Source organism: Heterocephalus glaber, unplaced genomic scaffold (assembly GCF_053883595.1).
Source record: "Heterocephalus glaber isolate CG9 unplaced genomic scaffold, H.glaber_assembly_v1.0 deba00001673, whole genome shotgun sequence".
NCBI lineage: Eukaryota > Metazoa > Chordata > Mammalia > Rodentia > Bathyergidae > Heterocephalus > Heterocephalus glaber.
The window spans coordinates 6,266,276-6,285,645 of NW_028258410.1; the positions used below are offsets into that span (position 1 = coordinate 6,266,276).

General features: G+C 34.8%; 1 pseudogene; it reads right to left on the reverse strand.

Moving 5' to 3' along the window:
• Positions 1 to 14,308: 14,308 nt before the first annotated feature.
• On the reverse strand, positions 14,309 to 15,234 carry LOC101721780 (olfactory receptor 4A47-like; annotated as a pseudogene).
• Between the last annotated feature and the right edge of the window lie 4,136 nt (positions 15,235 to 19,370).

Here is a 19,370-nt window from a genome sequence, read left to right on the forward strand (position 1 = left end):
ATTTGTGCAATCACAGGACATGATAAACTTAGGGAAGAAACCTGAGGTTTGAAGTCAGCTTGGACTATGAAGCAAGACATTTTATCAAATGCTCTCCCTATTTGAAAAAAAGAAGAAAACCTACAGGTAGGCAAAGTGACACCAGTTTGTAATCTAAGCACTCAGGAATCTGTGGTAGGAGGTTTATCTCCAGTGGCCTACATCATGAGAGGTCACAGCCTAAACTAAACTATGTATTGAAAACCTGTCTCAGACACACACAACACACACACACACACACACACACACACACACACACAGAGAGAGAGAGAGAATTTTTGGTGATGGGACAGGGGATCAGGGAAAGGTAAGAAAGGAGACTGCAGGGGAGCTAGGGTGATTAAAGTGATCAATATTTATATGTATTAAAAACTAAAAATACTCTGAAATGAAAAAAGTAAAATTCTCTGAAAGGAAAAAATACTGTCAATTAACACTCTGAAATGAATTGTGAGCAGTGCTGGCCTAAGCCTTGCCATTTTCCAGCCTATTGTCATGTAAAATTTTATGGAATGAATTTGCATACTCACCATAGTTAAATTTTTTTCTTATTTTCACAACTAACCAGAAATTCTAAGACAATGAGGAAAATTGCTCCCCTTCCAACAGTAATAATGTGCATATCTATGCAGCTCATTAGCTACTGAACAATTTTATTAATGCCTGTGCTTTCTGTGGTTATATCTCCATGAAATTGTTGTACTATTTCATTGTATCCCAGATGAGAAAACTGCACACAAAAATGTTTGAATACTTGGCTCAAGGCCACATATCTCTATAGAATGAGGTCCAAATTATGTCAAGTTGCCTGGCAAAGGATGTCAGGTTTTGAAGTTTACTTTGCATAAAGAAATGAAGGAATTGTCTGATATTTTCACTTTAGTATTGAAGATCTTCATTAACTCAGTGACAGAAATAACAGTGACATTATATTAATGTATACAAAATACATTTTAGAAGTGATTTCGATTGGATTTGAGAAGTCATTGCAGTGATTAGAACAGTACATATTTTGGCTTTAGTTAATAGGATACAGTCATAAAAATATAAGAAAAAGGAAGGAAAGAAAGAAGGAAGTAGAGAGGGAGGGAGCAAAAAAGGGAGGAAGGAAAGAAGATAGAAAGTGAAAGGGACTACAGGGAAATAGGAAGGAAGGATGGAGTAAACATGAAAGAATGAATAAAAGCAGGAATGAGCAAAGAAATAATGTAGCAGCAGAACAGAGTGGATAGGATCAGTTAGAAAAGGGCTGCATTGTGGTAATATATTTTCAAGATTCAGAAGTTAATAGTGGATAGCAATGGATTAGAGAGGTTCCATTTGAACATAAGTAGTTAAACCCTACACTAAAACTTCCTCTTCCCTTGTTTTAAAATCCAGTTAATCTACAAAAATAATTTTCAGTGAGTCTTGCCCAAGTTTGAATTCACATTCATTCACATAATCTAAATTCCAAAGACAAGTCCCTTCCCAAAATACATGGAACCCGTGAAATTGCTCACTTTGTGCAAAGTGTGGAAGCAAGATGTAATCACGGCATGCATGGAGGAATCTCAGCTACATATTAAACCATAGTTAGAGCCAACCATGAGCCGATGTGACAAGCAGTGAACAGGTAATTGAGAGAGCTTATATTAGATCTCCAAGTCTTCTCTGTTCATCACTATCAAACATGTATAAGAATAACTAATATGATCAACTTGTTCAAATGCATGCATTCCTGGTAGTATTTGTCTAAAGCCATTGAAATTCATTTGGTTAAGCATTCTAGTGCAAAGGCTAAAAACATGCATGAATTTTTCATATTTTATACTTGGTAGATGAAAGTTATGGAAAGTATTTGGTATCATATTTGAAATATGCACACATAGACACGTGCATGCACACATGCAGACACAAAATCAGATACATGGAATCCTACAACAGGGTCATCAGTGGAGTCACTGAAGATTAAGAAATAATCATGAAGTTGGAAATGAAACAACAACTTATCTAAACAGAATTAATGTTAAAGAATTGGAATGAGTAATAGTATAAACTAACATAAGGAAGTAATGGAATAGGAAATATATGAGGACATAATAGTCAACACTTTTTTAACAATAAGAAATTTAGGAAGCCACTGGTTACACAATTCAAAGGATCCTGGGACAGATAAATATGTGGGACACGAGTTTAGGCAAAAATAGAAATGACAAATATAAAACTGCAAAATGAAACGTGACAAACATTGTAAATTTTAATTTAAATTACTTTAAAACTAAAAGTGTGAAGGAAAATAATACTATTGCATTATGAATTTAAGCCACATATAAAAATAACTTTTATAAAAAAAGAAAGAATTTGGGAAAATTGATCAGTATTATTCAAGCTGTCTTTTATTCCTCTTTGTTTAATAAGGGTTGAATATGTAGCTTAATGATACATGGGTTCAATCCCAAGCACCAAAAAAAAAAACAACAACCAAATATATAGTATATATATATATATATATATATATATATATAGTGTGTATATATATATATGTATATATATATATGTATGTTTTTGGTAGACATTAGTATAATATGGGCTTCCAAGCAAAGGTTGTTACTGCATGGAGAGCAAGAACTAGAATATCAAGACTAAAATAAAGATGTGACCAATTCCTCACAAAATTAAAATGGAAAGTAAAATATATTATGAAAATATTCTGGAGATTAATTTCATGATTAAAAGGAAGAAAAGTAATATGAGTAATTATCCACTTAATAATGTATTTTATAAAGAGTATTCACATGAATAAAATCTGCACAATGGTTTATCCTTTGTAAAACAAATTTTCAACCATGGTTCACACTGAATATTGGATTAATTCCCTCTGATTATGTGGAAGAAGGTAAGAGAGCCAAAAGATAGGAGAACTTGAATGCTGAGTTACTTGCCAAAAACAGCCAGCCCCAAAGTAATCTGAGCAATAGGGTGTGTATGAAACACAGATAAATTCAGGTGATGGCCATGGATATTGTTTTGTGTTGAGTGAGTCTATTCCTGAATGTTTCGTCACACTAGGAAAACTGTTTCCTAATGCATTTATCCTGCCCATCATCATGCACCATCTGTTAAGTTATTCTTTCCTTTACCAAATTCATTTTCTGTATTTAAGTTTATGCTAATGACTTGGAAGCTTTACTCCCAATGTCAACCACGGTGTCTTGTATTAGAAACTATACAAAACATTGAACAATGTACATGCTTTGTTGAACACTATTTTAGTAAAGTATAATAACAGTGTTGCCATATAGCCATTAATTATTAGGAAGCAAAACCACATCTTCGTGTTTTGCTGTACTTCACTGTGGCATTTAAAAATTATATTTATATTACATAGAACACTGACCTGGCCCCATGAAAGAGGGCATGAGATCTCACATCATTTCAGAGAAATGACTTCTATTACATGAGCTAACCATTGATATGAAAAGTAAATGATTGGGCACATGCGAATAGTTTAAAGTTTTTATGGAAAATAGATTATATTATGCTTATTTAATAATATGATATAACTGCTTTATACCCTATGCAATGAAGAAAATAAAATAGCACCATTTTAATTAAAATTTAGGAATTTTTTTCAATTTAAATATCATTTTCCAATCAGAGATTCTATTGATAGATTTGCCAAGAAAAATCAATAGTAAAAATTATCTAGCTCATACAAATACAAAAAACTGAAAGAAAAAACCACATCTTAGAAATGTATCAAAGTGCTTGCAATAAGACTCTAAATATTGCTCATATACTCAAAACATGTTAGTCTTGCAAGATACAATTACACAGATCATTAGATATGAAACTTGAAAGTAAAGACAGCTGCATGTATTATTTAAGAAATTACAGAAAAATAATATTGAATATATAGAGACAGATATTCATAACCACTGAACTAGAAGAACATCCCCAGGACTGTCAATAATTAATATGAAGTTTTTCTTTTCTATAGTAATTGTCATGTTCCAAATTGTCTTCAACATTAAGATATATTGCTTTCCTATAACTTCTTTTTAATTCAACATTTAACTTTATTCTGAATCCAAAATTTGGAACTCCTGGCCTCTGTTTTTTCCTTTTTAGGTGTTATGTTTATATTTTTAATTAACAAAGATTCATAAAATATGAAGAAATATTATTCAAAAATGTATTATGTATTAAATATCACAGTAATGTACGGCATCTGATGATAATTCTCGGTATTCATTGTTGTCACCCTCAATGTTCACAACCTCCTTCTGACTAGACAAACATGGGATTAATATATACCTTGTGCAGTTGATGACACTGACAGCTAGAATTTCAGTGAATAAATGTGGGTTATACACTAGAAAGTTGGCATATCTAGAATCTAAATGCCTGAATCCTGATTTTAAAGCATTTCTCAAAACATTGCTGCTATCAATCTCCATCATAAGCAGAATGACTAATATAAAATTCCCTAAAATTAGAGCATGTATGGATATGGTATGATGTTGTTTTCAATAAGACAAATATATTTCTAGTTTTTCAAGTTGACTTTGATGTCACATATATTTACTCACAGATTAACACATATTTCATGATTGGCTTATGAAATATAAATGTCTAAAAATCAAGGCATGGAAATGGCCACTATCAAATTCTTAAAAAGCAGCTGGGGAGGAAAAAAGCAAGAAAAAAATTTTGGTTCAGAAACAGAACAAATAGTTTTCCATTAAAAAAGGAAAAGACAAGTATAAATGCTTAGCAACCCTGTGCTATTCACTGCCTGCAGCCCTCTCTCTTCTGCATGAGTCTAACAATAGCACTCTTTACCTCTTTGTTTCTGAGACTGTAAATGAGGAGTTTCAGCATAAGGATCACAATCATGTAAAAAACAGAAGCCACCTGTTCCTTTCTCAAGGAGTATGATGTCTTCAGTTTTAGAAAAGTAAAGATCATAGTGCTATAGAAGATGGAGACTCCAAGTAGATGGGAGGGACAGGTGGACAAGGCTTTTTTTCTTTGCAGCACTGGAATTCATTTTCAGAATAGTGGAGAGGATGGACACATAGGATACAGATATAGTGAGGAGGGACAGCATTAGGGTGGAGCCAGCACAAATATACACAATGATTTCAACCTCATGTCACTGCAGGACAAGGGTAAAATTAGGATTGTGTCACAGCAAAAGTGCTGGATTACGTTAGACTTGCAGAAATGCAGTCTGCTTATACAAACTGCATTCACAGTGGATTCTATTAAACAAATCACATAGAAGCCAGTGAGCAGGGCATGGCAGAGTTTGTGGACATAATGACTGGATAGTGCAGGGGGCTGCAGATAGCTACATAGTGATCATAGGCCATCAAGGAGAGAAGGAAACATTCAGTGCCACCAAGGAGGACAAAAAAGAACATCTGTATGAAGCAGCCCATGAGGGAGGTGCTCTTGGTGGAAGTCAGTAAGTTCTATAAGGTTTTAGGGATGATGACACTTGAGTAGCTAAGGTCAAGGAATGACAGGTGAGTGAGAAAAAAGTACATAGGGGTGTGAAGCTGGGGATCCAGATGAATGATCAGTATCATCCCCATGTTCTCCACAACTGTGATCAGGTAAATCAGGAGAAAGCATGGAGAGGGCCAGCTGTGTCTCTGCTGAGTCCATCAGCCCCATGAGGATGAAGGCAGGCACACTGGTTGAGTTCCATCTACCCATGTTGCAATGTTTTAAACTAGTGAGAAATCAAATTAGATACTTAGCTTGAGTGACTGAAAACAGGTTTTGTTTGTATGAATGTCTCAGCATGTATTTTAATTAGTTTACTCTTCTTAGGAATTGACAAAAACTTTGCTGAATATGAACAAAAAAATTCCAATGTCAGGTAGAGAAGGATATAGTATGAATTGTCGTTTGCTTCTGACATAATAAAAAGCGATGTCCTATAGAGTTAGCATAGATATGATACATCCTACATGTTTTGGGTTTTTTTGCTTAAATTCTTTTATTGTTACATTTAAGGTTTACAATTATGTTTACATTTATCATTGGGTGTTTGTACTTGTACATGATGTATTTTGGTTCTTTTTTTTTTTTTCCCATTACCTATGTGTCCTTCACCTCTCCACCCTTCCCTATTTACATACATTGTTTCCTTTTTTTTTTTCTTTTTTCATAATTTTCCTTTCCATTCTTCCCTCTACCCATCTCCTCTTACCACCCCTACCCCTTTGAAACTTTTCTTATTTCAAAGTATCAACTACTAGTTAGTAATCCTTTTAATCCTTATTTACACACTCAGTTTCTCACACTAGAGAAAATATTCGGTATTTACACGTGTCCTATTTATTTCTCTTAAGAGTATGGCCTCAATATACATCCATTTAGCTATAAATGACTGTAGTTTCTCATTTTTTATGGCTGAGTAGTACTCCATTTTATTAAAAAACCACATTTTCTTTATCCAGTTTCCAGTTGGTGGGCACTTAGGCTGTTTCCAAGCTTTAGCTAATACAAACTGTGCCACTACAAACATGGGTACACACACATCTCTGTGGTATGATTCTTTTAATTCTTTTCGGAAGATACCCAGCCAGGAAATAGCTGGCTCAAATGGGACCTCCAGCCCTAGTTCTTTGAGGTAGCTCCACACTGATTTCCACAGTGGTTGCACCAGTCTACACTCCCACCAGCAGTGGAGCAGGGTTACTCTTTCCGCACAGCCCCACCAGCATTTGTTATTGGTTGATTTCATGATAGCAGCCATTCTTTCTGGAGGGAGGTGGAATCTCAGCATTGTTTTCATTTGCATCTCTCGAATGACCAGTGATGTTGAACATTTTTCATGTATTTATTTGCTATTTCTACTTCTTTGGGGAATGTCTGTTCATTTCAGATGCCCATTTTCAGATTGGGTCTTTTAATTTGGGAGGTCTGATCTTTTTAAGTTCTTTATAGATTCAAGATAGTAAGTAGACCTTTGTCTGAGGAAGAGCAGGTGAAGATTTTTTCCCACATTGTGGGTTGTCTCTTCACACTGCTGGTGGTTTCTCTTGCTGTACAGAAGCTTTTTAATAAGAAGAGATCCCACTTGTTGATAGTTTGTGATAGTTTATGGGCAACTGAGGTTTTATTCATAAAATCTTTTCCTACACCGATGTCTTCAAGAGTTCTACCTAACCCAGTTCAGTGTTTCTATTTTAATATTTAGATCTTTAATCTCTTTTGATTTTAGTTTAGTGCATGGAGAGAGATATAGGTCTCGTTTTAATCTTTGGCAAGTTGAAACCCAATTTTTCCAGCACCATTTATTAAAGAGGCTATCTTTCCTCCAGTGAGGGTTTTCAGCTCTTTTATTGAAGATGAGATGGCTGTGCCTGGAGTTGTTTCTGCATCTTCTAATCTGTTCCACTGGTCTTTTTCTTTGCCAGTACATAGTAATATACTATTGTACTGATGAAATTAGTGTGGGTAGCATTTTGATCTTTTGAGACCTTATAAAATTTGATTATCAGGGAAAATACACATAGTTATGGGATACATCATTATACTGTCATATGACTACAAAGAGTATATGGATCAAATCTGAGGAATTAATGATTCCAACTTCTTGACATCATTTTATGTTTGGAGACTTTGAGCTTCTCTATTTGTAGAATGAAGACTATTAGGTAACAAAGAAGTCATAACAGATGGTTTTATTAGACTGTAACTTCATTCATAAAATCTTTGTGACAAATTCTCTGTTTCAGCCTTAAAATAAAATATTATCTATGTCTAATATGGTAGAAAACATAGGCAACAATAGTTCTTGTTTGTGCTTCCCATGAAGAGTCTAGCATTATGGAAGTCATGGAAAAATAAAAGTGTTTCATTGATAAACCATGCTATATGAATAACTCTGTATCATTATTTTTATCCTTGTAATTATTTCATGGAGACTGATTATATCATTAAGCTCTTTCCAAACATAAAGATATGATTAGCTGGATTTTAACAAGTATTTGTTTGTACCATAACTTACATAACTATGTCTTACATTTTTAGATACATAATTGATTTTCAAATTTTCACTCAATTTTCTTATTGAGTGATGAGGTGAAAGGCAGAAATGGCATTTCTAAAGGGCCTGAGCATAGAAAGCTGGTCACATCATAGTGTCCAGGCAGTGCTCCACCTCTGCCAACCAGGCCCCACCTCCTAAAACCACATTTAGCTCTGAATTCCACTGATAAATTTAGTTCATTCATGACCCGTTCCCATTCCAAAAGCTCCACTTCTTAACAGTGAGGCTATGGGAGTCATCTTGATCTAAACCCTAACACCATGTTCATATAACTAAGAAAAAAATCAACCTAATTAGTAGAAATTAAGCTGGCCTAACCTATTATTTTCAGGTACAAGTAAACAAAATTTTAGCAACTCAAAAAGTAGTTACATGGATTTTTTTTTCAGTAAATTAAGGTGAAGCAATAAAAAGCTTTCCTTTTAAGATTTACTGTATTTTTTATGTACCTGGAAAATAAGGCATGTATCTAACAAAGGAAATACTACGATTTAATTTCTTGAAAAATCCACTGATGGAAATTTTTTACAATTAATGAGACTACTATTCAGTCCTTCCTTCATTCAACTGGTTTCTTCTGAAGGCCCCTTTCTTCCAATTAAATATATATCTGTATATCTCAGCAATCTCTTCTCAGATACTTGTCTATCAATTAATTTTTATGAGCAATGATAATATAACCAGAAAACTTATATTATGTTTTAGATCTTAAATGTTTTCAAATTTCTCATGTGCTCATATGTGGGGCTTGTTCCAGAATGGATAGGTCACTGGGAGTGTGATCTTGAATGGAATATTCTTGTTCCTGGCTATTCCCCTCTGCTTCCTGGAAGCATGGGGTGAACAACTTTCTTGTACCATCTAGTCTGTGCCTTGGAGCCAAATGACCGTCAATGAAATCTAAAACAATAAGCCACATTAATCCTCTCCTCTTTTAACTTGTGGATTTTGAGTATGATTTTTAGAGATGGGAATGCTAGCTTAACAAACAAATGTACTAGGAGTGGGTGAATTACTGTTACTGTACCTTACCATGTGTTCAGAATCATGGCGATTGGTTTCTCAGAGAAAATGAAGAATGTCTAAGAAACTGAAGAATGTTGTGAGCAGGGCTTGATGGACAATACTGGTCAGAGTTCACAAGACCAGAATGCTGGTTAGAATACAGAGAGTAAAGGGCATGCTCCTGAGCCTTCAGTTGGGAACACGATTCTTCAGAAAGCTGGACTTGAAGGCCTCCATGTTTCTTTCTGGCAATGAATTTCTCTTGGTTTTCTCCATGCTCTAAATTTTGTATGAGGTTAAATGTAACAGTGATAGGCTAATTTATCTTGCAGAAGTTAATTTGAAAGCAAACTGATATTCAAGATGTAGAACTGAAGGATGAAAAAAAAAATTGGCAGCTTGGCCTGAAACTGAGTTCTTAAAAAAATGAGATCACTGAGGTTTCTGCTCACATTGCTAAAGTTATCCTGTGTGAACCAGGCCATGTACACTATAGTTAGTGATGTGTAAAGCTGTGACAACTGGAAGTGTGGTGGAGATGCCAGATAGCTGGACATACAAGGAACATGGAATATCCTACAAGAAAGCTGCAAGCCCAGCCCAAGAGAGAGGCCATGTGGACAGCAAATTGCCAGGCTATAGGGACAGTGCTGCCTAAATATTACGGAGTTCATATCTCACCAACATGTGCCCCAGATGCTACATATGGGAGTGCAGAACTTCATATTTTTTCCTGCTGAATTTCAGTCTTGTTTTGGTCAGATTTCATTTCATTCTTCCTATTCCTGTGCTCTGGGATGTTGCATGGTGGAAGGACTTTCCTTTACTTTTGATTTTTTTCAGGGTTCACAGCTAACAGTTTGCCTTGAGTCTCAGAAGAAATTTTGGACTTGGTAATCAAAGCTGAAATGGTTAAGACCAGCAACTTTTAGACATGAACTAAATACACTTAATGAAATGGACCCTTCCCCTTCTTTCAGAGTGTTATGGTTCACCTCTGCAGCATTCCACAAAAAAAACCTCATGTGTTCAGATGGAGTTCCCAGTCAGAGGGGGTAGTTCCCAGTGTGTAAAATAGAAGGGTGTGTTGTTGTACTTGGCTACTCCTTTCTCTACCTACACTTGCTAGCTGACATGGCTTGAGCAGCTCAGATTGGCCATGCCATTTCATCATGCCTTTTTTTGGTCTGGAACCAGCTGAGCATGAAAGGAATAACCTCGATTATGAGTGAATTAAACTTCTACACCCTAATGGATGCCAGATATTTTGTCCAAGTGACAACAAAGCTAATACAACATTACATCTCAAAGATAAATACCAGCTGTAAACATTTTCCAGCTTTGGCAGAATTTAAGTTTTCAGAAACCCTTTTGGTAATGTGCAGACTCACTATATAGCTTTTTCATATCATCACTATTTTTAAAAAATTAATTCATTACAATTTTTGAAGTAGTCATTTCTGAACAGCTTTTAATCCAATGAACGATACCAAGAATATAAAGACATGAATCTTCCAAGGAAATTTTTAATAATTCTTTCATTTTGTCTGTGATCCAGTGACTACTGAAGATTGTATTCTTTAGTCTTCATGTATTTGCATAGTTTCTGTGGTTCCTTTTGCTGTTGATTTCTAAATTTATTTCTCTTTGATCCAATAATATGCAAGGGATCATATTTCAATTTTAAAATACTTATTTAAGCATGTTTATGGCCTAAGATATAGTCTATTTGGAGAAAGTTCCATGTTCTTCTGAGAAATGTATATTCTTTTGTCCAATGAAATGCCTTTAGATATCTGTTAAATCTACTTGTTCAATGGTATGTTTCATCTATAATATTTCTTTGTTGATTTTTGTCTAGATGATCTATTTATGAGAGAGAATATAAGGATCCCTCTTATGGTTGTTTGGTATTTATCTGCCCTTTTTAATTTCTTTTGTTTTATGAAATGAGTTGCACTAATATTTGGTTCATACATATTTATAATTGTTTTGTTGTTTTATTAAATTGTTTCCTTTTACTGATATGTAGTGACCTTCTTTGTCTCTTCTGATCAGCTTTGGCTTTAAGTTCACTTTGTCAGAAAATAGCATAGCAGAATCTGATGTTTTTTAGTCTCAATTGCATGGTATATCATGTTACATACTTTCATTTGAAGTCTGTATTTCCTTTTTGATGAATTATGTCTTTTACAGAATAAATATGGTCGGGTTTGTTTCCTCATTCCAAACTGCCCCCTGTGTGTGTTTTTAATTGTGAAATTAAGACCACTAACACAATTACTATTTTAAGGGGTTTTTTTTTTCATTCCTCTCCAAGTTAGATTTATCATTTTCCTTTGGGCTCTTTGGTACTAATGGCCTCCCTTTCTCTGTCTAGGGGTTCCTAAAGTATTTTTTGCAATGGGGATTTTTGTGGTTTTGAATTTCTTTGTCACTGAAAGTTTTTGCTTCTCCAGCAATTAGAACATAGAAGTGTTCTTTAACAATTGTTTTCTTTTGGGCCTGAAAAAAGTTACTGCAGGGCCAAGGATTTAGCTCAGTGGTTCCACTGTCTGCCTCACAAGCCCAAGGTCCCAAGTTTGATCCCTGGTACCAAAAAAAAAAGAAAGAAAGAAAGAAAAGAAAAAAAGTTACTGCAAGTTCTTTTCCCCATTGATATTTGTGATGGGAAATTTGTCATTATTCTGATAGGGATGCCTTTTAGATTACTTGCTGTTTTTCCTCTCACAGCTTTTTCTATTTTTTATTTGTATTGAATTTCTAGGATTTTGAATATTATATGTCATGGAGAAACTCTTTTCTGGTCATGGTATTTGGGGTTCTATAAGCCTCATTTACATGAAAATTTATTTCCCTACAATTGGAAATTTTCTGCTATAAATTTGGTGACTAAATTTCCTTATACCTTTTGAGTCTCTTTTAATCTTTACATATATAGTACATATATAGTACATATATAATATATATAGTACATATATAACATATACAGTGCATATATAACATATATAGTACATATATAGTACATATATATAACATATATATATTGCATCTAGCTACTGTTGAATCCAGCTTTCATAGTGTCATATTTTTTTAGGTTAGTACTGAGTACATGATTTATTACCTCAAACTTTACTTCAGGACCTGACACTCTATCCTCACATTGGTTGTATCCATCCATATTTTCAACTGAATTTCTCATATCCTGGATTGCTGCTTGGTTCTTTTCATAATTTCTAGTCATTTATAACTTGCATAGTCTTGTTAATTCAGTCAATTTGGGGTTTTTTATCCTATTTAAGCTCACTGAATATTTTATTATTTAATCTCTTTATCTGTTTAATTACATCCTCTTTAAGCTCACTAGAGAGCCTATGGATATGATTGGGTTTTTTTCTTTGATCTGTTCAAACATTTTAACCATTTTTTAGTTCTTCGCCTGTAACTTCTTTTACTCCAGTGTCTTTGGCACCATCTTTTGGGATGATAGAAATTTTGGGGTGCATCTTGTTTCCATGTTTCCTCATGTGTTATTTTTGTGAATTTAAAATAAACCACTAGTTAATTCTTACACTTCATTTCCAATATACAATCAACATGCATATATATGCATACATTTGCACATATATCTATCTATATCTATCATTTATACCTATCAAGTGAAAAGGGAAAAGGAAAAGAAAGCCAGAAAAAACACTCACAAAGGTACAACAATAAAGGGTCTTCCCCAGGAGGACCATCCAGCTGGTTCCTGGTTCCCTCTTCAGGCACAGCTCTATTGTTTCAGCTGTGCTCAGAGGCCATCATGAGCTGGGTGTTTTTGTTTCTCTCTTACACATTCATTTATTTCAGAAGTTGGGCAGGCAGAGTTGGACTGGTGAAGCACCTGGACCCCCACTCATCTCTGGGGTGGGGTTGGGGAAATCCCTGTTCTCTTCCCTTTAGGGTAATGCTTGAAGCTGTTTACATCCACGATTTCCACACTGCTTCAGTTGTGACACCATGCAACTCTCACTCATCCCACTGTTTCTCTCTGACATTCTGCATAGTCTTAACTTTCTGTCCTCACCTGTCATAGGCTGTCTACCCCAAAAATTCAGTGGTGTCTTGAGCTCAGAAGGGAAGTGCATTTCTGCCTGGATCTCAGGAGCATCTAGAAGTCAATAGGAGAGTTCATTGGGCTCCTAGCTCAGCAGGCTTTGATGGCTGGCATAAAGGATCCTGAGGGAACTCTGGATGGGGTCATATGGAAGACGGGGGTGAGGACAGATACTTCACAGGCACAGGGCTTGGGGCAGCAGTGTGGCAGTGGTGTTGTGCCCACTCTGTGGTGCTTCATTGTCACTTCTCTTAACCCAGATCACACTTGTCAAAGCCACTGCATGCCCATACAGCTTCCCCCTCCAGGTGCTGCTGATAGTGGTATCATCCAGTGGGCTTCTCTAACACATTGTCTTCCAGTATAAGGGCTTTTTATTTATCCCCTTTCCTGAGTCCCTGGAGATACAGGCGGGCATTCTCCCAGTACACTATTAGCTCTAACATGCCATTATGGTTTCCCTCCAGATCATCACACACAAATGTTACTCTATCTAAGCAGATCATAGGTTTTCTATTATGGAAGATAAGGAAAATTTAGTCATAGTTCTGTGTATTGCATAAGTTTATTTAGTTTCTTCCTTTATATTTATAGTTAATATTAAAATAAAGTATTCTCATCCAATCATAACTTGCTAAATAATATGAACAAAATCTTATATTTAAAGCATCTTACAAATGCAAAAGTATATATTTCAAGAGTTCATTGTATGTATTAATATTTTCTGAACTTGTGAAGGAAAGAGGAAAGTACATATTTACATATTATTTCCTATTTCATTATTTCAATATCTGTCATGACAACTGGTAATTCTAAAAAAGGAATAACTATGTAAGGAACATAAGGAAATCCTTCATTAATTAAGAAATTTACAATATTAATTATGAAATAAACCAACAGCAACATTTTATACTAAATACCATATTTTTCTAAAAAATTCTAATAGTAAAATGTATGTTGATCATTGGAAGAATTCACATAATAAATGCTTTCCACTATGCACAGATATTAAACCTCATGGAAAATTGAATACAATGAAATAATCATCTGTTATTTCCTGTAAAGAAGCAACAGTTCATTGAACATAAATGATACATTTCTCTGCTACTTCACTTGTGTTGTTTCCTAGCCCAGAGCCTTTCCATGGCATTTTTCATGTCAGCATTTCTCACAGTATAGATGAGGGGGTTCAACATTGAGGTCATAACAGTATAAAACACAGTCAAGGATTTATCAATGGGCAAGGTACAGGGAGGTCTCACATAAATAAAAATACAAGGAACAAAGAAGAGAACCACCATGGTGAGGTGGGAGCCACAGGTGGACAAGGCCTTGTGCCTCCCTTCCTGACTCAGGTTCTTCAGGGTGTGCAGAATGACCCCATAGGAGATGAGCAAGAGCAAAAAGATGACCACACAGATCGGCCCATCATTGGTCACCACTGTGAGGCCAATAATGTATGTGTCCATGCAGGTGAGTTTCAGTAAGGGGTACATGTCACAGATGAAGTGGTCGATGACATTGGGGCCACAGAAAGGAAGATTGTAAACAAAAAGAATATGAAGCACAGCATGAACAAAACCCCCAACCCAGGCCAACATTAGCAATAGAACACACACTCGATGGTTCATGATGGTCAGATAATGCAGGAGTTTGCAGATGGCCCCATACCAGTCATAGGCCATGACAACCAGGAGCAAAATCTCATCACCACCAAATAAGTGTTCTAAAAAAAGCTGAGTCATACAACCTTCAAAGGAAATGGTTTTCTTCTCATGGAGTAAATCTATCATCATATGTGGGGTAACTGTGCTAGAATAAAGGATATGCATAAAGGATAAGTAGCCAAGAAAGAAGTACATTGGAGAATCCAAGGCTGGGCTGAGCATCACAGTCACGACAATGAGTAGGTTGCCTGCCACTGTCACCACATACATCAGCAAGAACACTGCAAATAATATTTTTTGACTCTGGAGGCTCTGAGTCCCAAGAACACGAATTCAGTCACATTGTTCCTTTTTTCCATATGTCCTTCTCCTATCACTGCTCAGAACAAAATTATCAGCAAATAGAATTATTAGCAGTGACCTCATTAAATTGTAGGATAATTTGTTCATTCATTTTATAAGCAGGCATTATGATTTATCATGATTTACAACTATCAGAGACTAAAACAATATAAGATTAATGAAAGCACTGTTCTCCACTGTGATTTTGTAGAGAGGTAGTGTCTGAAAAAAAAAACTAGAAAGGGAGAAATGACTTATATTAAAGAAAAATGATTCTACTGCAACTAGTTTTTCATGTGCAAGCTAATCACAGTTGGAAGAATCTAATCAACTAATTATAAAAAGCACAAAGAAATTTTCAATTTCATAAGTTTTTAAGAGTGTAGGTAATGATACTTTAAATAAACACACAAAAATAGTTTGGGAAAGAACTTAAAATTAAATGACATAAAAAGAGTTATTAAACTATAAGGAACATCTTTAAGAAATTAATAAATAAAAGACAAGCCAATAGCAAATTGGGCAAATAATATAAACATGGAAGCAAAGGAAAAGTCCACCCCAAATGACCATAAACATAGGGTAGGATGCTGAAGTTCACCTGTAAACAAAAAAGACAAAATGAAGAAAACCTCTTCTATTTTATATATGTCATACTTTAAAACTGATCAATTTAAAAGTGTTAGTAAAAATGACCCAAGAACTTTCTTGCATTGAGACTTTATAATTTTTTGGAACATAATTTTTCAATTTGTTTTGGAAGTAAATTTACATATATCTTTTATCAGAACCACTTCACTCTTTGGAATCTATTGCATATTAAAGCCATAGTACATAAGGACATATATATGGGAGGTCTTGTGGCATTATTTATAATGGCCTTAAACAAAAACATAAAATAAATTTAAGGTGAATTTTAATAGAGAAATCATTGAGTAGAACATGAAACCTACTAAATTGAAAACAGACATTTAAAAGAACTAATTACAAATATATCAGCACTGTATTCACAGAATTTCCACAAGTTACTGTGGAATAACAAGGAAAGCACAAAACTACATAAAACATGATATTATTATCAGATGAAAATAAAAACACCATATATGTATCCACTTATAAATGTATGTAGTCATATGAGCATGGGGAATATGGAAGGATAAAATTTTTTATTCATTAATTTAATTCGTACATTTTAGGTACACAATATGATGACTTTCATCATTGTACCTTTACATGATGTATCATGGTTCTTATTTTTCCCCACTCCCCTGCCCTCCCTTCAATCCCTCCACCCCTCCCTATTTCAAAGTCTTTGTTTCCACTTTTCCATTTCTCATATTTATCCCTTTCCCTTCTTTCCTTTCCCCCACACCTCCCACTTTCCCTTTAGAACTTTTCTTCCTATTTAACATTATCTATTGTATATTTTGATCCTCATTTACACTTTCAGTTTCTGACACCAGAGAAATTATTTGGTGTTTATACACGTGTCCTATTTATTTCACTTAAGAGTATGGCCTCAATGAGCAAGAAGAATGCATGTTTTGCTGTGGACATTGTTTACATTTGTGGTATTTATGTAAATGGAAGCCAAGGGTTGTAAGAGATTTAAATGATAGGCAGGGAGAATACAAACTGAGATTGGAGAAAAGAAAAAAAAATAGAAGAGAGAAGGAAAGAGGTGAGGAGGGGAGGGAGAGGGAAAGTGAGGGATAGGGCTGAGAGAGGGGAGGGGAGAAGTGGAAAAGAAGCGGTGAGAGAGAAGAGAGAGAGCAGAACAGTAACAGAGAGCCAGGGAGGAAATTTAACACAAAGAAAGAAGACATCACCATAAGTAGGATCAATATTCACTAACCCAGTTTCCTATTACAATAATCCTAGTAATGCCAATTGCTCTCTAAGTCTCTCAATACATACTTCAAGCTGACTTCATAAATTCTGCTCTGCTTCCTCTCATAAATATGGATTATCTGTCTTTGTATGTTCCATGTCTGTGCTCATGCAGTAGAGCTCATCCTCTTTATAACTCTGAAGAACACTCCTCCTCCAATTTTCCCTTCCATTTTCTACACCAACAATTTTCCCCTTCCTACACACTATTCTGTCAACACATGCATGTAACATTTCTCCATGTTCAAACAATCTATCCTTTGACACTACATCACTTTTAAGCAATCACCCACACTCAATTTTCTGACCTTTTTGTACAATGTCCTCCTATTGATGAAGTCCAGTGGTCAGCTGTATGCCTCTTCTGATCTGACCCACTATTATGATTCACTAAAATTAAACCTTGCTCACTTAAGTATTAAAACAAGGCTCTAAAAAGTCACTCATTCAACTTCTATGGATGCTACATCATTTAGTTTTTAACAATCTAAACAATGCTTAGAAGGCAAGTTTGTTGATTCTATCTAGAATCTAAAATCTCTTGAATAGTCACACATTAAATTAGTTTGTAAGAACACTGATGTTAGAGAAGGTAAATTTATAAAGTTCTGCAAATATGTAATGTAAAGCCTATTTCAGAATCTTACATATAAATACTTTTCCTGTGATTTTTATAATATCAAAATAATCAAGCAGAGTATTAAAGACTGGGTTCAATGCTCACATATTTTAGCAAGCACAAAAGACCTCCTAATGCAACTCCTTCTCAGAATCAACAAAGCTTTTAAGATTATGAGTTCTTAAATCACCAAGGTACTGTACTTACATTGTGTAAAGCCTGGTTCAGAATCTTACAAATAGACACTCCTTCTGTGTTACCTTCATGAGGGAGCAGTCATTAGCCATTCCATCCCAGTTCTAGATTTTGGTGTGCTCTCTTTGGTTCTGAATGATAACTGCTCAGGCACCCACAGCATCTCCAGCAGTATAGAGAGCAAATCATACATCCACCAGCACCTCACCTTGAGATGCTGCCATTGACCAGTTTTCCCATGGTTTCAGAAGGTTGATTCATCATACTTTCAAAAAAAAAATTACTCTTTCATTTTTTCAACTAAAAAAATCAATATCAAAAATGTCCTGTAGCATCAAGAAATTTGAATCTTGATTATAAACAAAGAAAACCCAAATCTGCACTGTTTGCAAAATTTGCCCTAATAATGAGCAAATATTAACAAAACATTTTAGGGTTAAAACCCCTGAATTTCATGCAAGAAAGAATCATGAATTTTTAAGATACATATTGCCAATTTGTGTTTTAGTCACTGAAAGTGAAATGCTAAAAAAGCCTTTAAAATATTTTGATTCTCAGTCAGGTATACTGGCCTGGCTGCATACAGCATACTTGAATTTAATGTTGACTAAATGATGGGGGAAGATCTCTATTCTATCATGCTTTGAGTCTAGTATTTCAATTCCTAAGAAAACAGTCACGTGAGGACTAGTGTAGACAGGCTCTCTGAGGCAGGGGTAAAGGTGTGTGGACTCTTTGCTTGTATTAGAATTACAACACAGATTGTTGAATCATTTTTTCACTATATCTCAAAGGCTAAGTTTCCTTAATTACACTCATTGGGACATTAGTCATGATGCTGAAGGTAGACTATGCACCTCCAGAGATGCCAGAAGAATAATAACTGTGTAGAAAGAGTTTTACAGTAACACTCTCTTGAGGAAATAGCATAATTGTACAACTTGGGGTCAGATCCCCACGTCTTGTCAGTAATGATATATGTAAAAATGCTCTTTCTAAAACCATGAATTATGAGTGTAAGAGAAAGTACATGGAGGATGGAATGATTAAAACATATACCCAATAAACATAAAATTAAGAAGAACTTCTAAAAGGTACCATATTTTGGGGTTTTATTTATTTTTATTTTTTTAATTCTTTTATTGGTACATTTTATGTATACAATTTGTTTACATTTATCATTGGGTGTTTGTACCTCTACATGATATATCTTGGTTCTTATTTTTTCCCTATTACCTGTATGCCATTCACCCCCTCTGCATTTCCTTATTTACACAGATTTCATTTTCATTTTTTTTCTTTTCTCATAGTTTTTCCTTTCCTTCTTTTCCTTTCCCCTTCTCCTCCTGTCACTCCTTCATCTTTGGACCTTTTTCCCTGTTTCAAATTATCAATTATTCATTTTAATCATTTTAAGCCTTCTTTACACTATCAGTTTCTCACACTAGAGAAACTATT